Genomic DNA, 18,829 nt, shown 5'->3' with positions numbered 1-18,829 from the left:
TCCCCGACCAGGGACCGAACCCATGTCTGCTGTATCCTTGCAAGGCAAGCATGGAGTCTGAACCATTGGACCGCCAGGGAAGTCCTGATTTACTAAATTTGGAGTATTTGGCTTACTGATTTTAAATTTTTTTGTATTATACACTTTTGGAGTTCTGTACATTCTTATAACTTCCTCCAGAGAGAAAGACTTTCAGATATAAAAATCCAAGGAAACAAAAGACTAAGGCAAATATAAACTAAGGCAAATATCAAAGGGAATTCAAGTATGTAGCTTCTGAGCTCTGCCCTGAGAGTTCACTTTCTTGCCACATATTTGTAGTTTTTGTCCTCACAAGAATGCACAGTATTCTTGCTATTTTATAATGATTTTCCAGCTAATAAATTGAAACAGGTTATTTAGATTATTTTGGTGATAGAAGGAAATATTTCTCAAAAAGGCCATTATGAGTAACAATAGGAAGTAGAGAATTTATGTATGATTATTACATTTGCAGATAATTTTATAAAGCAGAAAGCTATCTGTCATAAATAACAAATTGTTTCCTTTTTCTGCTGTATAAAATGCAAATCCCTCAGTGATACAATCAAAATACGCATTGGTACTTCTCATATTGCCTTTTTTAGCCTTTTATTAAGACTCCAGCCTCTGAAAGGTTGAGCAGGTGTATCTGGGAGTCAAGTAACATGACACTTCATCTCCTCTGCTTACTTTTCCTCATTCCGGACATATAAGTGTTTATTAGTTTTTTTCTCTTGAGAGAACATCATGCCTTCCAAATACATGCAATAAATGTCCAAATCATCCACGGGAAGTGCATTCATTGTTCAGATGAGGGGAGAGCAGAGTGTGGTTATATGTCAGGGGAGGTGGGAGGAGTTTCAATGTCTTAAAAGCATGTCCGGATGTTATGAAGCTCTGGGTGAAGCTGGTGCTCAGAAAGCATGCATTGGAATATGTGCGGCTTAATTGAGTTGGCGCTTCTCACTGATGCTTCTCTTCTTCACTCCCTGATGTACAAACAGCAACATGACCAAGGCCTGCCTTCAACCCACAAGCAGGAAAGGCTGTGTGGTCCAGCCCCTGCTTCTCAGATCAGGTCTGCACATCCCTCTGCAGACAGCAAGGGGATGCAGACAGGAGCGTCTGGGAAGAGGACGAATCTGAAGCCTTTTCTGGAGTGGCAGCTTTACTTGAGGGAGGGAGAGAGGGAGAGTCAATGACATTAAAGTAAAAATTCCCACTCCTGGGCGTATATCTGGGGAAAATTTGTAAAGATACACACACCGCAGTGTTCACTGCATCACCACTTACAATAACCAAGACACGGAAGAAACCTGAGTGTCCAATAGATGAATGGACAAAGATGCGGTAAATATGCACAACGGAATATTACTCGGCCAGAACAAAGAGTGAAATAGCGCCATTTGCAGCAACATGGATGGTCCTGGAGATTATCATACTAAATGAAATAAGTCAGGAAGAGAAAGACAAATACCATATGATATCACTATGTGGAATCTTAAAAAATGATAAAAAAACAAACTTATTTACAAAATAGAAACAGACACACAGACATAGAAAACAAACATGGCTATCAAAGAAGAAACTTGGGGGGAGGATTAAATTAGGCATTTGGGATTAACAGATACACATCACTATGTATAAAATAGATAACCCAAAAAAGACTTACTGTACAGCCCAGAAAACCCTACTCAACAGTCCGTAATAACTTATATAGGAAGAGAATCTGAAAAAGAATAGGTACATGTATATGGATAACTGAATCATTTTGTACACCTGAAATTCACACAACATTATAAATAAACTATATTCCAATGTAAGGTAAAAATTAAAAAATAAAAAAGTGGTCAGTTATTCAAAGATAATATTGAAGTAATACACTAAATTCATGCAAGTTTTAGGGTAATTTTAAGACAAACAAGTTTTAGAGACTTCATAGACATGTCAGACTTTAGCAGGATGTGTCCAGGTACATTCTGCTCCCATAGTGTCCAGGGCTGACAGCTTCTTCTGCTGTTAGGACTACTTGATGGGAACGTGTGAGAAGTAAGTCAGAGCAAGAGTCACACCAAGCTTCTGCTTTTCCCCCTGCGAGAGGTATGAACTGGCCAAGTCCCACTCAAAATAGACATAAAAGGACCAAAATGCTGTCACCAACAAATATTGCAGAGATTTGTAAAAAGAATCAAATAAGATCATGTAGGTAGAAGCCCTTTGTAACTGGAAAGAAAGGCAGATTTTTTTCATGTATTTATTCTTACAGTTAGCAGACATTTATTGAGCATTTACTATGTGACAAAACTCCACTGGGAATGGTTCTTTTGAGGGCTGCACCACGGGGCCTGTGGGATCTTAGCACCCCAACCAGGGAGCAAGCCCACACCTCCTGCAGTGGAAATGTGGCGCCCTGGCCACTGGGCCACCGGAGAAGTCCCTAGATACGTTTCTCATCTTCAGGGAGCCTCCAAGCTAATAAAGACAAACAAATGATTCAGTCACTTCAGTTCAGTGCAAGGCGGCCGGTGATAGTTTTCTCTGAGTTTAGATCTGACATTTAAGGGTAGGAATTTCTGACAGTAAAGGAATAAACCACAGAAGACAACTCAGGAAAGCGATTTCTGAGCAAGGGGGCACTCGGAGGCACAAAGAAAGAGCACGTTTTATTTATTAGAGGGATGCAATGTGTGAGGAATGGCAACTTCAGGAGTCAGCTCAGGTACATATTTTTCTCCAGCAACATTTCATGTGGAATAGAAGCAATATAATTGATTTCTTTTTTTTTTTTTGCAGTCGAGGTTTTAGCAGGTGATTACAGAAAGGGATTTGAATGTGTAAGCCAAGAAGTGATTTAATGGAAGGATCAGAGAGTCAAAACCAGATGTGAGGGAATCATCAGAAGAAAGCATATCCTAAAGTTGATGGATGGGTCTGCAGGAGGGTGGAGAATCCCCCGGGTGAGATGCTGAAGCGTCCAAAGCATATGAGGGTTTGCCACATAAAATCAGCACAGGGATTTCCCTGGTGGCCCAGTGGTTAAGAATCCACCTGCCAATGCAAGGGTCGGGGGTTTGATCCCTGGCCCGGGAACTAAGATACTACACGCTGCGGAGTGTGGCAAATGAAAAAAATAAAGTGATAGGTAGGGTATCATCACATTTTTGTAAAACTAAATGCCTGGCAGGATACACGACCAAATGTGAATAGTTCCTGCAGGGCGACAGAGCCAGTGTGATTTTTCCTGTAATCTATATTTTCCAAGTTTTCTTCATTGAATATATATTGCTTATGTAATTGAGAGAAAATAAAAAGCAGATGTAGTGGCCCAGAAACATGAGAGTCAAACCAAAGAGGTAATTAAAAGGAATCATTCCCAGACCCAGGGAAATGGAGAGGGACCCTGGGCACCCGGCTGACTCCAGGGTGGACAGATGTGCCACAGGGACTGGACTCTCTGCGGTCTCCACCCTGCAGCCAGCCTCACCCGGAAACACATGGGAAAATTCACACACCAATGAGAAACTCACACGCCGGCGCGTGCACACACACACACACACACACACACACACTCGTGAACTTCCTTTTTCTTAAGATGACAGGAAGCCGGAAATACCATTAACACAGGCAACCACACCCAGAGCATCTCTGCATGTTTCTGGGGGGGATTTGGCTTCTTCTTTTTTTGTTGTTGTTGTTTTAATTAATTTTCATTGGAGTATAGTTGCTTTACAACGCTGTGTTTCTAAAAGTGATTTAGCTATATGAATGAGCAGACGGCCAGGCCCCTGGAAGGCACAGAGGGAGGAAATGACTGCAGGGCTGCCGGTCTCTGCCGGGAGCTGTGTGGAGCCCCAACTCCTGGAAGCTTCACAGCAACTGGGTTAAGTGATGAGAACCCCATTTTTCGTTAAGGGAATTAGTGTTCAAATACTTAATTTTCTAAATGTTGAGTAGTTAAAATGGCCCTAGGGGAATCTGGACACAGGCTACCTGAGTCAGTTGCTAAGTTGTTTCTGACTCTGGGATCCCATGGACTGTAGCCCGCCAGGCTCCTCTGTCCGTGGAGTTCTCCAGGCATGAACACTGGAGTGGTTGCTGTTTCCTTCTCCAGGGGATCTTCCCAACCCAGGGATCAAACCCCAGTCTCCTGTAATGCAGGCAGTCTTTACCCACTGAGGCACCAGTGAAGCCCCAAGAATACTGGAGTGGGTAACCATTGATGGTTCAGACGGTAAAGAATCTGCCTGCAATGCAGGAGACCTGGGTACAACCCCTGGGTCGGGAAGATCACCTGGAGAAGGAAATGGCAACCCACTCCAGTGTTCATGCCTGAAGAATTCCACGGACAGAGGAGCCTGGCGGGCTACAGTCCATGGGATCCCAGAGTCAGACACGACTTAGCAACTGACTCAGGTAGCCTGTGTCCAGAGTCCCCTAGGGCCATTTTAACTACTCAACCTTTAGAAAATTAAGTATTTGAACACTAATTCCCTTAACGAAAAATGGGGTTCTCATCACCTAACCCAGTTGCTGTGAAGCTTCCAGGAGTTGGGGCTCCACACAGCTCCCGGCAGAGACCGGCAGCCCGGCAGTCACTTCCTCCCTCTGTGCCTTCCAGGGGCCTGGCCGTCTGTTCCTCCATCAGGAACCAGCCATAATGGTAGCATGTCCGGAACCCAAGAAACACACCTCGGGGCTGCATGTTCTTGAGACAGAAATGCTGTCCTGCCTAAGAATTCAGATGAGAATTGTCAAGGGTAGGCCACTCTTCAGCAGAAGCAGAACTTCCTGGGAATGATTAAGGTCAACTCAGGGTGGAATCAGACACCCAACTGGTTCTAGAATCAACCTGACCTTCTTGGGTGACAAAGAACCGTCTCTGTTGTTGTTCACAAGCCAAGCCCAAGGGCACCCCCTGGGATCACTCCCAGCCTGGAACAGAACCCCTCAGAAAAGGAGGAGGAGGAAGACTGCAGGGAGCAAGACAGGGAGGGGGAAGAGGAGGGAGAGAGAGGGGAGAAGGAGAAATAAGAGACAGAAAATGGAACTGGTTGGATCCTTAGAGAAGAGGCGAAAAAAAAAAATCACTCTGGGACTTCCCTGGTGATCCAGTGGTTAAGAATTCGCCTTCCAATGCAGGGGACACAGGTTTGATCCCTGATCAGGGAGTTAAGATCCCACACGCCTTGGGGGAACTAGCCCACAGGCTGCAACTAGAGAGACTGAGCGCCCTAACACCTGTGCCCGGCAGCATGAGAAGGCCCGCGAGCCGCAACGAGAGATGTCCCCACGCACAGCACCCCAGAGGAAGCCCACGAGCCACAACGAAGACCCTGCGAAGCCAAGATACTAAAAAGGCAAATTTAATTTAATTTAAAAATCACTATTACTATTTGTCATCTGGATCCCTGGTAACCATCTCTCACACATGCAATGAAATTAACCCGTACAGACACAGATCTCTCTCACAAAGTAAAATCATTTCTACCACTTCGTGTAGACTTCAATAGGCTACCGAAGGGATCAACTGCTCTCATTGACCCAAAATATCAGCCTCTGCATTTGATAATATATATTTTTTAAAGCAAACCCTCTCTCTTTTCTCTAACAGTGATCATTTCTTTCTCCAACGTTTCTTTTCCCTAAATTAAGAATGGAGAGTCTCTGCCAGACAAGATACTCTCAGAAATATCCTTCCAGATGGACTAATCTGAATAAGAGATCACAGAGGGATATCCAAATTAACTAAGAGGATAATCACCTTGGCTTTGGATTTGCTACCTTTTCTGACTTGCTGGTTTAGGGCATGCTCCAATTTCTTTGGGGATTTGGCCTTTGAATTGGAGCTCACTGACTTTTCTAGACTGAGTGATGAGAGGTATCAAGTGTTTCTGTGTTCTCCTCATCCTTACTGCAATCTCAGTGAACACAAAGAAGAGGAAAAAGAAATTGAGGTCCCTTCTGGCAACAGACTCAGCAAGCAGTTGCGAAGGAACTGGGGTTGTGAAAACGAAACCTTTAATGCACATGCCAGTACAGAAGTCTGCTTTCCTTTCAACAATATTTAACTTTCTTTGGTAAATCTGAATTCTCATAAGTCATAATAGATGACAGGCAGGGCTAAGGGAAATTTTTCTGAGTGTTTCATTGCCAGATCTAATGCAAGTAATCTCAGGCAGAATAGTTGGAAGGTTTTTGGACTCAGGTGAGCTTTTCAACGCTGGAAGCTGAGGGTCAACAGGGAGAATTCTAAAGCAGGGACCCAGATCTGCAAGTCAGTCTTGAGACCAAGCTGTTCTCATGAATCCTTCAACTGCACATCACAGGTGGATAGGGTCATCCACATTACTAACATCCTGCATTAGGTGAGGTTTACTGTTCTTCACAGCAGCCCCAGTACCGGCCTCCTGGGGATGGAACCCATGCCTCCTTGCAGTGGAAGCTCAGAGTCTTAACAACTGGATCACCAGGGAAGTCCCCACCTATAATATTCTTAACATGTGGAACAGTGTCTATCATGTAGTAATAGATACTTGCTGAATGAATGAATGAAGTGCTTACATTATGAAAGACACTTAACTCCTTTTTACACATCATTGCATTTCAATTATAAACTCACAATTGCCTTACAGGGCGTTGGGTCATACTGTCCTCATTTCACAGATAAGAAGATGAGTCCCAGAAAAGTTAAACAACTTGCCCAACCTAGAAAAAAAGCTGTTTGATTCTAAAACTCCTGTAGCAACACACCATCAACTCATCTCACCCTTAGTCTTGAAATCAATTATTAAGGAATTATTTATAATGGTCCTAATGGCAATAAACTAATTACCTCGAGTTATTCTAAATTAGCCTTTCAAGAAAATTAAGCATTCCTGTGCTTATTCATGCACTTAGGCAAGAGATATGTCAGTGTCTACTGCTATGTGCCAAAGACATCAACAGGTTCTGGGGAAATGGGCCAAGAAGACCTGAGTTCCTGTGCTTAGAGGTCTGTAGAGACCTACACAAAAGTGAAAAACTGCCACACAGCGGGCCAAGCACGTGTTAGAGAGAGGTACAGGGGATGAGGAGATCTGAGCCCTGCTTCCCCCGAAATGGCAAACACGTGAGACGAATTAAGAAGCACAGGGTGGGACTCCTCCGGCAGTCCAGTGGCTAAGACTCTGTGCTCCCAGTGCAGGAGGGCAGGTTCGATCCCCGGTCAGGAAGCTAAGATCCTGCCTTCTGCACAGTGTGGCCAAAAAAAATTTTTTTAATAAAAAAGAAGCCCAAGGCTGAAAGAGCTCTGTTGGATTCTCTGGCAAGGATGCCCTGAGACAGTCACAGGACAATGTCCACGCTCACCTGTTAGACTCTTGGCCTCGGTCTTGTCATTTCCAATTTTTGTAAAATGCCCCTCATCCTTCTCCTGGTTTAAAAACTCTGTGGGCTTTCACTCTAAAGCGTTAAAAACTCTGTGCTAAAATGCTTTGTTTTCAGGTATTTCATTTGCTAATCCTTTCATCATTGTTGCTGTTTTTCTCTATATATCCATTACATTCATTTTAAAGCATGGAGCCAAAAATTAGAATCAGTCCCCACTAAAAAACACTGGAGCAATGATACATATCACATAAAAGAGAAGCCCTCCTGTGAGTCTACTCCTGTTTATATATCCCAGGGTGTGGGGGGTTGATTTCTATGTGTGCAGGCAATTCTTGAGTGACATGTCATATTCTTGATGTCCGATCAAGTCCCTTGAATTACACCAACTGCAATCTTTCCATTTCCCCTCTTCCTTTTAATCACCCTCCTCCAATCCAACCAGAGCTTTCGGATTTTCCGTCCTTAGAAGTGTCCACATGTTATAGCTTTTAGGCTCACTTCTAAGCAAATTAAAAGTAGTTTAGGGGAAGAAACTAGCAAAAGAAAACACACACATGAATAAGTTGCAGATTCTAATTAAACAACTCACTAATCCCACTGTAGTTTTATTTTTATGGACAGTAAACAACCAAAAAGCATTTGTCTGTTTATGCTACGATGCATGCCCTACCTGTGAGGCCCTGACGTGTGTTTGCTGTCGTTGCAGTTATAAAACAAGAAAGCGGTTGTTGGAGTTCACGTTTTTAAAAGACTGTGAAACAATATTGAAAAATAGTTGAAATGTCATTATCACAGCCATCACCAAAACAATTCCGATGTCTCCATAGCCTCAACAAAAGTATGCTGCTGTTCAACTGCTTGGCTGGAAATACAGAAATGCATTTCTAGGCAACCATTCTCTGTGGGGTCAGTGTCATATCTTTTGGTCTTTTCATACTGAACCCACAGAAAATGGTTGAATACAAAGAGATCAAGCCAGTCAGTCCTAAAGAAAATCAACCCTGAGTGTTCATTGGAAGGACTGATGCTGAAGCTGAAGCTCCAATACTGTGGTTACCTGATGCGAAGAACTGACTCACTGGAAAAGACCCTGATGCTGGGGAAGACTGAGGGCGGGAGGAGAAGGGGACCACAGAGGATGAGGTGGTTGGACGGCATCACCTACTGAATGAACATGAGTGTGAGCAAGCTCCAGGAGATGGTGAAGGACAGGGAGACCAGTGTGCTGCAACCCATAGGGTCACAAAGAGTTGGACACAGCTGAGCAACTGAACACCACCACCATTTTCTGTAGGTTCACCTGAGATTTGCAACTGGAGCTCAAACTCTTTTACTGAAAGAAAGGGTGTAAGGAGGGAGGGAGGAAAGGAAAGAAGGAAGAGAAGAAAAAACTGTAATAGAAGCACTCGGTAATACGAATGCTTTTGCATTTCACTCCGGTGCTGTACCTACATACAATGGTATCTGTTATAGGAGACAGATAGATGGATCATAGCTCAATCTTCTAGGTCCCAGATATTTTTCTAAGTGCTTTTCAAACATCAAATCATTTTATCTTCACAACTCAGCTACTTTATAGTTGAGGAATTGAAGGTACGGAGAAGTTAACTAACTTTCCCAAGGATGCGCAGCATGTAAGTGGCAGAACTGGGTTCAAAAGCAGCACCACCCAATACAAGTGCAACACGAGCCACGTCCGTAATTCTAAATTTTCTAGTAGTCACATCAAAAATAGTCAAGTGCCCTTATATGAATTCTCACACATTGTATTTCACCCAGCACATCCAAAATATTGGATTGGCCAGAAAGTTTGTTTGTGTTTTATGAACTCTTTTGGCCCACCTAATATTATTTCAACATGCAATTAATTTTAAAAAGAGATATGTTTCCATTCTTTTATGCACACCACAAAGTCCAGTAGGAATTCGCATATATAGCACATCTGCTTGTAGACAAGCCAATCATACACGTGATCTCTGTGCGTGGGTATAGCAAGTGGCTCCCATTTTGTTCAAGACAGTTCTAGAGTCTGGGCATTTTGTTTTTCTTTTGATGTTTGACGTCAATCAATAACAGTGTCAAATGATGAACCTTGGAAAATGAAGAACATTTCCTTTGGGTTACTGGATCTAATTTATATGTATATGTGTCAGTTCTAGATAACAATACAAGTACTCTATGTCTGTCTGGACTTCAGAAGCCTCAGCATGCCCACAGCTGAGTTGTAAGTGCCACCCACCATTTACAAGAATAGGAACCTACTTCATGCAGATGTTCCCAGCCCCCAACGTGCTCAGCTCCACTGCACGTTATCAGGTGTCCTCTCCCTCCTCCTCCCCCCCACCCGGCCCCTCCCCCTCCTTCCTGGTTCCTCCCTATCCTTCCCCCCATCCCCCTCCCCCCACTCCATCCCCTGCATCTGCCCATTTCCTTCTGCTGGGTGTGCAGCTCTCTCTGCCCCAGGCTCTTCTTCCAATGGACCCTTCTTTCTTTGTGTGAGTTCCCAACGCAGAAGGTCTTCTTAAAGCTCCAAAGTGGTTTTTTGTTGTTCAGTTGCTAAATCATATCTAACTGTTTGTGACCCAGCACACCAGGCTTCCCTTTCACTGTCTCCTGGCGTTTGCTCAAACTCATTTCCATTGAGTCAGTGATGCCATCCAACCATCTTATCCTCTGTCACCCCCTTCTCCTCTTGCCCTCAATCTTTCCCAGCATCAAGGTCTGTTCCAATGAGTCAGTTCTTCGCATCAGGTGGCCAAAGTATTGGAGCTTCAGCTTTTGCATCAGTCCTTCCAATGAATATTCAGGACTGATTCCCTTTAGGATGGACTGGTTGGATTTCCTTGCAGTCCAAGGGACTCTCAAGAGTCTTCTCCAACACCACAGTTCAAATTCATCATTTCTTCGGCACTCAGCTTTCTTCACAGCCCAACTCTCACATCCATACATAACCACTGGAAAAAACATAGCCTTGACTAGACGGACCTTTGTTGGCAAAGTAATGTCTCTGCTTTTTAATATGCTCTCTAGGTTGGACATAACTTTCCTTCCAAGGAGTAAGTGTCTTTTAATTTCATGGCTGCAATCATCATCTGCAGTGATTTTGGAGCCCCCCAAAATAAAGTCTGACACTGTTTCCACTGTCTCCCCATCTATTTCCCATGAGGTGATGGGACCAGATGCCATGATCTTAGTTTTCTGAATGCTGAGCTTTAAGCCAACTTTTTCACTCTCCTCTTTCACTTTCAACAAGAGGCTTTTTAGTTCCTCTTCACTTTCTGCCATAAGCGTCGTGTCATCTGCATATCTGAGGTTATTGATATTTCTCCCAGCAATCTTGACTCCAGCTTGTGCTTCTTCCAGCCCAGCGTTTCTCATGATGTACTCTGTATATAAGTTAAATAAGCAGGGTGACAATATACAGCCTTGACGTACTCCTTTTCCTATTTGGAACCAGTCTGTTGTTCCATGTCCAGTTCTAACTGTTGCTTCCTGACCTGCATATAGGTTTCTCAAGAGGCAGGTCAGGAGGTCTGGTATTCCCTTCTCTTTCAGAATTTTCCACAGTTTATTGTGATCCACACAGTCAGAGAAAACAGATTTAAGTGGAGCCAAAACAGGAAGAGAAGAGTAGTCAGTAGGGACTCTCCAGTTGGTCCAGTGATTATGACCAGTCCTTGACCAGTCCTATGACCAATCCTCCTTGCAATTTAGAGGATGCAGATTCAATCTCTGGTTGGGGAACTAAGATCCCACATGCCAGGGAACAACTAAGCTCATGGGCCATAACTACTGAGTCCATGCACGGCAACTAGAGACTGTGCATGCAGCCACCCCACGTGCCACAACTAAGACCTGATACAGCCAAATAAATACATAAATAATTTTTTTAAATAAAGAAGAGCAGTTCATAGAATAAGGCCAATCTACTACTCAAGAGATGATGGTGGTTTTAATTAGAGTGCTATTAAGGAGCTGGTGAGAAATCAGATTCTGAATTTATTTTGAAAAAAAAAAAGTCAACAGATTTGCTGGAGATCTTGATCTGGGTAAAGAAAGAAAGAATGACTTTGTCTTGATGAAATATGTGAGCGAAACAACCATTTTCTTCAACAGGGGGAAATATAGGAGAAGCAGGTTCCCCAGGGTCCAGGAACTCAGATTAGGACTTGTGAAAGGCAAGCTGCCTTTTAAACAGCCAAGGGAATGTGATGCTGTTGGTGTTCAGGATGGGGGTGCAAAGTACAGATTTCGTGTGTGAGTCATCAGCATGTAGATGGCGTTTAAACCTGTGAGCCAGAATGAAATCACCCCGGGAGGGAATGTAGATAAAAAAGGGAAATGGTCCAAAAACTGAATCCTGGGAAACTCCAAAACTTACAAGGAAATGGGAGGAACCAGAGAAGTGGAAGGATTTGGGGCATCCTTCCGGTGGAGGGTGGCTTTCAGGTGATTCAGCCAGGAGGAATAGCCAGACACGCCCATGCCTACCTTCAAAGCAACCTGGCGTATTGGGGGCTGGCTCCTCCCTCCTTTTGAATTAACACACAGACTCTTCAGGGAGAATGGGGAGCCTTCAGAACAGGGAGCTGAGGGCATGGTAGAGGACTACATGTCAACCTCAGGTCAAGTTCCTTAGACTAGAACCATGAGATTGTCTACAGAATGTCACTGGGGATGGGGACACCATTAAATACTGTCAAAGACACACAAAGACCCGAGGTGACAGCTCCGCAAGCTTTTCACAGGAAATAGGGTTATTTGTTGTACTTCAGCTGAAAAGTGTCAGTGTAAAAAAAAGTATATACGTATAGAGAGAGAGAGAGTAAAAAAGGGCAAGTGAAGCTTGACAAATGTCCTCTGACAGGTCAGTGCAAAGTCTTATAAGGCGGAACAGGGATCACTGGGGTCTTGGAGGACCCAACAAGTTTGGTTCCTTCAAGCTGACATTGGAAATGGGCTTCAAAGGCCTTGTTTTCCAGACAAATACAAGAAAGCTCTTCCAGGCAAAAGGAAGGGCCTTTTTTTTTTTTTTTTAAATTGGAGGATAATTGCTTCACGACATTGTGTTGGTTTCTGCTGTCAGTTAAGTCGCTCAGTCGTGTCCGACTCTTTGCGACCCCATGGGCTGCAGCACGCCAGGCTTCCCTGTCCGTCACCAACTCCCGGAGCTTGCCCAAACTCGTGTCCGCCGCGTCGGTTTCTGCTGTAGGCAACACGAAATCAGCCATAAGTGTACATCTGTCCCCTCCCTCTTGAGCCTCCCTCCCCTCCCCCATCCCATCTCTCTGGGTCATCACAGAGCACTGACTGAGCCCCTTCGGTTACGCAGTAGCTTCCATTAGGATCCAGTTTACACATGTGTTGTGCAGTGCCTCGCCGCTCAGCCGTGTCCAACTCTTTACGACCCCACAGACTAGCCCACCGGGCTCCTCTGTCCATGGGATTCTCCAGGCAAGAATACTGGAGTGGGTTGCCATGACCTCCTCCAGGGGATCTTCCCGACCCAGGGATTGAATCTAGGTCTCCCACGTGGCAGGCCGATTCTTTACCAGCTGAGCCACCAGGGAAGCCTGATTTTGCACATGGTAGTATAGAGATCAATGCTGCTCTCTCAATTCATCCCACCAGAAGGGAAAGGCTGAATCAAGACATGGAGGGATGTTTCTGGGGTGGAAGGGTTGATCAGCAGTGGGGTGAGAGAGGGGGAGGAAGAAGAGGGTCCGAGGAGGGGACAGGAGGCGGGAGGGCAGCTTCCCTGCCTAGCAGTGCGTGCACAAGGAGAAGACGGTCACCTTGGACTCATACTTGTTTTATGTGCCATTGCTCAGCTATCAGGAAGACGTGATGGGAATAATCATTCTGTGCTCCAGACCAAGCCTTAGCCTTTTGCCTAAAAATTGCAGTTCACAGTTTTCAAGCACTTGGAAGCTCCAGGCCTTCAGGAAACCAGGAATCCATCTACTTTTCATTCTTGCTCAGACTCAAGGACTAAACCTACATGGGCAGAAGGAGGAAGGATCACACAGTTAGCAGAAATATGCAGGGGAGGTGATGGGACAGACAAGAAGAGGAAGTCTGAGCAAAAATGAAACTTCAAGCAAGAAAAACCAAAAATTATAGACTAAACGCTTGCTAAATGTATAATTATAGCTATTCAAAACCTTCAGTGTCACACTGCTCTCAAGTTAAGTACAAGGAGAACCAAGAGGTATTGACTATAATCCTTCAACAGTGAGATACTTCCAAAAAGCACAGATTTTCTTTGTAAGATTTTGCTATATTTTGGTAATTGTTTTCATTTCTCACTAATGAAAAAAAAATATGAAAGTATTTAGAAAAGAGAATCAAAGAACAAAGACCTAAATCTATACTATGCTGATTCTTATACTTCCTTTTTACAAAGTTACAATGCGTGACACATGTTATTTCTCTACCTCATCTGAGAATTGAAATCTCACCTACTCTTTGGAATTTGTATAAAAATACATAACTTAAATATTCAATTTATTGTTGAAAATAATAAATAAAAATTATATAATATATATAATAGCACACAATCGTATCAGTAAATTGTGTGGCTTACATGGTTACATGTAAAAATCATCAGCATTAACACAGAAACCAAAAATGGTTCAGACCACTCAAATTAAAGAAAATTGCATTATTTTGTTTAATTTCTAAATATAAAAGAAAAAGATAAAATAGGAACAGATTTAACAGGAAGATGAAAACAAGTGATTCCAAATAAGTAGAATAGGAAGAAGTCTAGGGACTTCCCTGGTGGTCCAGGGTTAAGATTTCTCCTTCTGAAGCAGAGGGTGCAAGTTTGATCCCTGTTCAGCGAGCTATGATCCCACAGGTCTCCCAACCAAAAAACCAAAACATAAACAACAGCAGCGATATTGTAGCAATTTCAATAAAGACTAAAAATGGTCTACATCAAAAAAAAAAAAAAAAATCTTTACAGAATTGTATTTGCCTAAAACAAGCATTTCTGAGAAGGAATTTTCAGTAATCGAGGAGACCTAAGTTAAACCAAATCTCACTTTGCTTTGATTTTTCAGTTGATCACCTAGCATTTTATTTGATCCATATTTTAACTGCATTTTATGCAGAGGGAAAGGCCAATTGATATTGCTTGTTTTCCCTGTTCATCTTTTTCATGAGCAAAAGAGAAATATGGAAGGAAAAAGAAATATTTCTGGGAAGAGAGATGATTTGGGTTGGGGAGAGGGAAAGACTGGCTTGACCCTGAGATCAGCTCAGTTCTTTCACTCTGGAGCCCCTGACCTTGGGGCTGCCTCTCAGGTTTTCTGAGACAGTTTCCTGAGACTAGTCTTGCTTATTTTACACACACTCTAATCTCTTTGTTGATGAAATCAATATGTCATGTGACAACAATACCTATTCCCAGGGCTACTGTGAGAACCAAATGGGTGAACGTATGGAAACATGCATTGTAGTTGTGAAGTATCAGACCCAGTTTTGTTGGTACTTTGTTAGCAAACAGAGAAAAAAGTTCTTGTCAATTAGCACCTACACAGTACAAAATATTTGAAAAACAAACTCAAAACCTGGATTATTAACATATAAAAATTTTTAAACTTTTTGTTTTATAACAGAAAATAGCCAATTAACAGTGCTGTGATAGTTTTAAGGCCACCCAAGATGGACGGATCATGGTAGAGACTTCTGACAAAATATGGTCCACTGGAGAAGGGGATGGCAAACCACTTCAGCATTCTTTCCTTGAGAACCCCATGAACAGTATGAAAAGGCAAAAAGATAGGATACTGAAAGATCAACTCTCCAGTCAGTAGGTGCCCAATATGCTACTGGAGATCAGTGGAGAACTAACTCCAGAAAAAATGAAGGGATGGAGCCAAAGCAAAAACAACACCCTGTTGTGGATGTGACTGGTGATGGAAGTAAAGTCCAATGCTGTACAGGGCAATACTGCATAGGAACCTGGAATGTTAGGTCCATGAATCAAGGCAAATTGGAAGTGGTCACACAGGAGATGGCAAGAGTGAACACTGACATTTTAGGAATCAGTGAACTAAAGTGGACTGGAATGGGTGAATTTAACTCAGATGACCATTATATATGGTTCTGTGAGCAAGAATCCCTTAGAAGAAATGGAGTAGCCATCATAGTCAACGAAAGAGTCCAAAATGCAGTACTTGGGTGCAATCTCAAAAATGACAGAATGATCTCTGTTCATTTCCAAGGCAAACCATTCAGTGTCACAGTATCCAAGTCTTTGCCCTGACCAGTAATGCTGAAGAAGCTGAAGTTGAAAGATTCTGTGAAGACCTACAAGACCTTCTAGAACTAACACCAAAAAGAGATGTCTTTTTCATCATAGGGGACTGGAATGCAAAAATAGGAAGTCAAGAGATATCTGGAGTAACAGACAAGTTTGGCCTTGGAGTACAAAATTAAGCAGGACAAAGTCTAACAGAGTTTTATGAAGAGAAAGAACTGATCATAGCAAAACCCTTTTCCAATAACACAAGACAACTCTACAGATGGACATCACCAGATAGTCACTACCAAAATCAGACTGATTACATTCTTTGCAGCCAAAGATGGAGAAGCTCTATACAGTCAGCAAAAACAAGACCGGGAACTGACTGTGGCTCAGATCATGAACTCCTTATTGCCAAATTCAGATTTAAACTGAAGAAAGTAGGGAAAACCACTAGACCATTCAGGTAAGACCTAAATCGAATCCTTTACGATTATACAGTGTAAGTGACAAATAGATTCAAGGGATTAGATCTGATAGACAGAGTGCCTGAAGAGCTATGGATGGAGGTTCGTGACATTTTACAGGAGGTGGTGGTCAAGACCATCCCCGAGAAAAAGAAATGCAAAAAGGCAAACTGGTTGTCTGAAGAGGCCTTACAAATAGTTGAGAAAAGAAGAGAAGCTAAAGTCAAACGAGAAAAGGAAAGATATACCCATCTAAATCCAGAGTTCTGAAGAATAGCAAGGAGAGATAAGAATGCCTTCCTCAGTGATCAATGCAAAAAATAGAGGAAAACAGCAGAATGGGAAAGACTAGAGATCTCTTCAAGAAAATTAGAGATACCAAGGGAACATTTCAAGCAAAGATGGGCACAATAAAGGACAGAAACAGCATGGAACTAACAGAAGCAGAAGATATTAAGAAGAGGTGGCAAAAATACACAGAACTGTACAAAAAAGATCATGACCCAGATAACCACAATGGTGTGATCACTCACCTAGAGCCAGATAGACATCCTGGAATGCAAAATCAAGTGGGCCTTAGGAAGCGTCACGGCGAACAAAGCTAGTGGAGGTGATGGAATGCTAGTTGGGCTATTTCAAATCCTAAAAGATGATGTTGTGAAAGTCCTGCATTCAATATGCCAGCAAATTTGGAAAACTCAGCAGTGGGCACGGAACTGGAAAAGCAAGAGAGTTACAGAAAAACATCTACTTCTGCTTTATTGACTATGCCAAAGCCTTTAATTATGTGGATCACAACAAACTGTGGGAAATTCTTAAAGAGATGGGAATACCAGACCACCCTACCTGCCTCCTGAGAAATCTGTATGCAGGTCAAGAACCAACAGTTAGAACTGGACATGGAACAATGGACTGGTTCCAAATTGGGAAAGGAGTATGTCAAGGCTGTATATGGTCACTGTGCTTATTTAAGTTCTATGCAGAGTACATCATGAGAAAGGCTGGGCTCTAAGAAGCACAAGCTGGAATCAAGATTGCCAGGAGAAATATCAATAACCTCAGATAAGCAGATGACACCACCCTTATGGCAGAAAGCAGAGAAGAGCTAAAGAGCCTCTTGATGAAAGTGAAAGAGGAGAGTGAAAAACCTGTCATAAAACTCAACATTCAGAAAACTAGATCATGGCATCTGGTCCCATCACTTCATGGCAAATAGATGGGGAAACAATCGAAACAGTGCAGACTTTATTTTGGGGGGCTCCAAAAGCACTGCAGTTGGTGACTGCAGCCATGAAATTAAAAGATACTTGATCCTTGGAAGAAAAGTTATGACCAACCTAGATAGCATATTAAAAAGCAGGGACATCACTTTGCCAACAAAGGTCCATCTAGTCAAGGCTATGGTTTTTCCAGTAGTCATGTATGGATGTGAGAGTTGGACTATAAAGAAAGATGAGTGCCAAAGAATTGATTCTTTTGAACTGTGGTGTTGCAGAAGACCCTTGAGAGTCCCTTGGACTGCAAGGAAATTAAACAAGTCAATGCTAAAGAAAATCAATCCTGGATATTCATTAGAAAGACTGATGCTGAAGCTGAAACTCCAATACTCTGGCCACCTGATGGGAAGAACTGACTCATTGGAAGAGACCCTGATGCTGGGAAAGATTGAAAGCGGGAGGAGAAGGGGATGACAGAGCATGAGATGGTTGGATGGCATCGCCTACTCAATGGACATGAGTTTGAGCAAGTGCTGGGATTTGGTGATGGACAGGGAAGCCTGGCGTGCTGCAGTCCATGGAGTCGCAAGGGGTCAGGCACGACTGAGCAACTGAACTGAACTGATTTTATAATGGAATATAGCCAACTAACAATGTTGTGATAGTTTCAGGTGGACAGCAAAGGGGCTAAACCCTGTACATACATGTATCCGTTCTCCCCCAAACTCCTCTCCCATCCAGTCTACCACACAACATGGAGCAAATTTCCCTGTGCTATAGAGAGGGACCTCGTTGCTTACCCATTTAAAATATTGCAGTATGTACATGTACATCCCAAACTCCCTATCTAAAATTTTCCGTATGATTATCGTCAAAATATTAGCTTTGTTTTAAAAAGGGGACTTAACTCAGTTAAAAAGTTAAGTAATCTTTTGAAAAAAGTGAAACTGTTAGTTGCTCAGTCATGTCCGACTCTTTGTGACTCCATGGAATGTAGTCTTCCAGGCTCCTCTGTCCATGGAATTCTCCAGGCAAGAGTGCTGGAGTGGGTAGCCATTCCCTTCTCCAGGGGATCTTCTCAACCCAGGGATCGAATTCAGGTCTTCCATACTGTGGGCAGGTTCTTTATCATCTGAGCCACCAGGGGAGCCCAAGTGCCCCTTTAGTGTGATCGAAACAACCCCCTCCTCTTACGACACAGTTCAGAAGCCCCCGCCCCAGGCCCCTGGCCCCACCCGTTTCTGCACTGCCCACCTCCCCTGGGCTTGACCTTGCCGTTTGTCTTGCAGTTTAGATTGTCAGCTCCAGCCCAGTGTGGTCTCGTCTCTACAGAAGATCCTGGGAATACACTTTCCAGCCTTCCCACAGGTAGGCCTATAGTGATTTTTTTCCCTATAGTTATATTTTTCCCTCCCAGAGCCCTGGCTGAGAGGAGATTTTTCTCTGCTTAGGGGTGGGATTTTCTATCCTCCTCATTACTAGGAAGGTGGCCCTGAGAGAGT

At 43.2% G+C, this 18,829-nt stretch overlaps 1 protein-coding gene across 2 annotated transcripts in view; it reads left to right on the top strand.

Moving 5' to 3' along the window:
* Window positions 1-18,829, top strand: part of ATP6V1G3 (ATPase H+ transporting V1 subunit G3) — a 79,457-nt gene that overhangs the window by 37,506 nt on the left and 23,122 nt on the right. For both annotated transcript variants that reach the window (XM_061161087.1, XM_061161089.1), the window contains one exon: window positions 18,617-18,695. The gene's annotated coding sequence lies outside the window, so the exon portion shown is untranslated. The remainder of the gene's footprint in view (window positions 1-18,616; window positions 18,696-18,829) is intronic.

The sequence above is a fragment of the Dama dama genome, chromosome 14 (assembly GCF_033118175.1).
Source record: "Dama dama isolate Ldn47 chromosome 14, ASM3311817v1, whole genome shotgun sequence".
In the NCBI taxonomy this organism is placed as follows: domain Eukaryota; kingdom Metazoa; phylum Chordata; class Mammalia; order Artiodactyla; family Cervidae; genus Dama; species Dama dama.
Note: the sequence above shows the minus strand (reverse complement) of the source record. Positions and strands in the feature narration are given on the sequence as shown.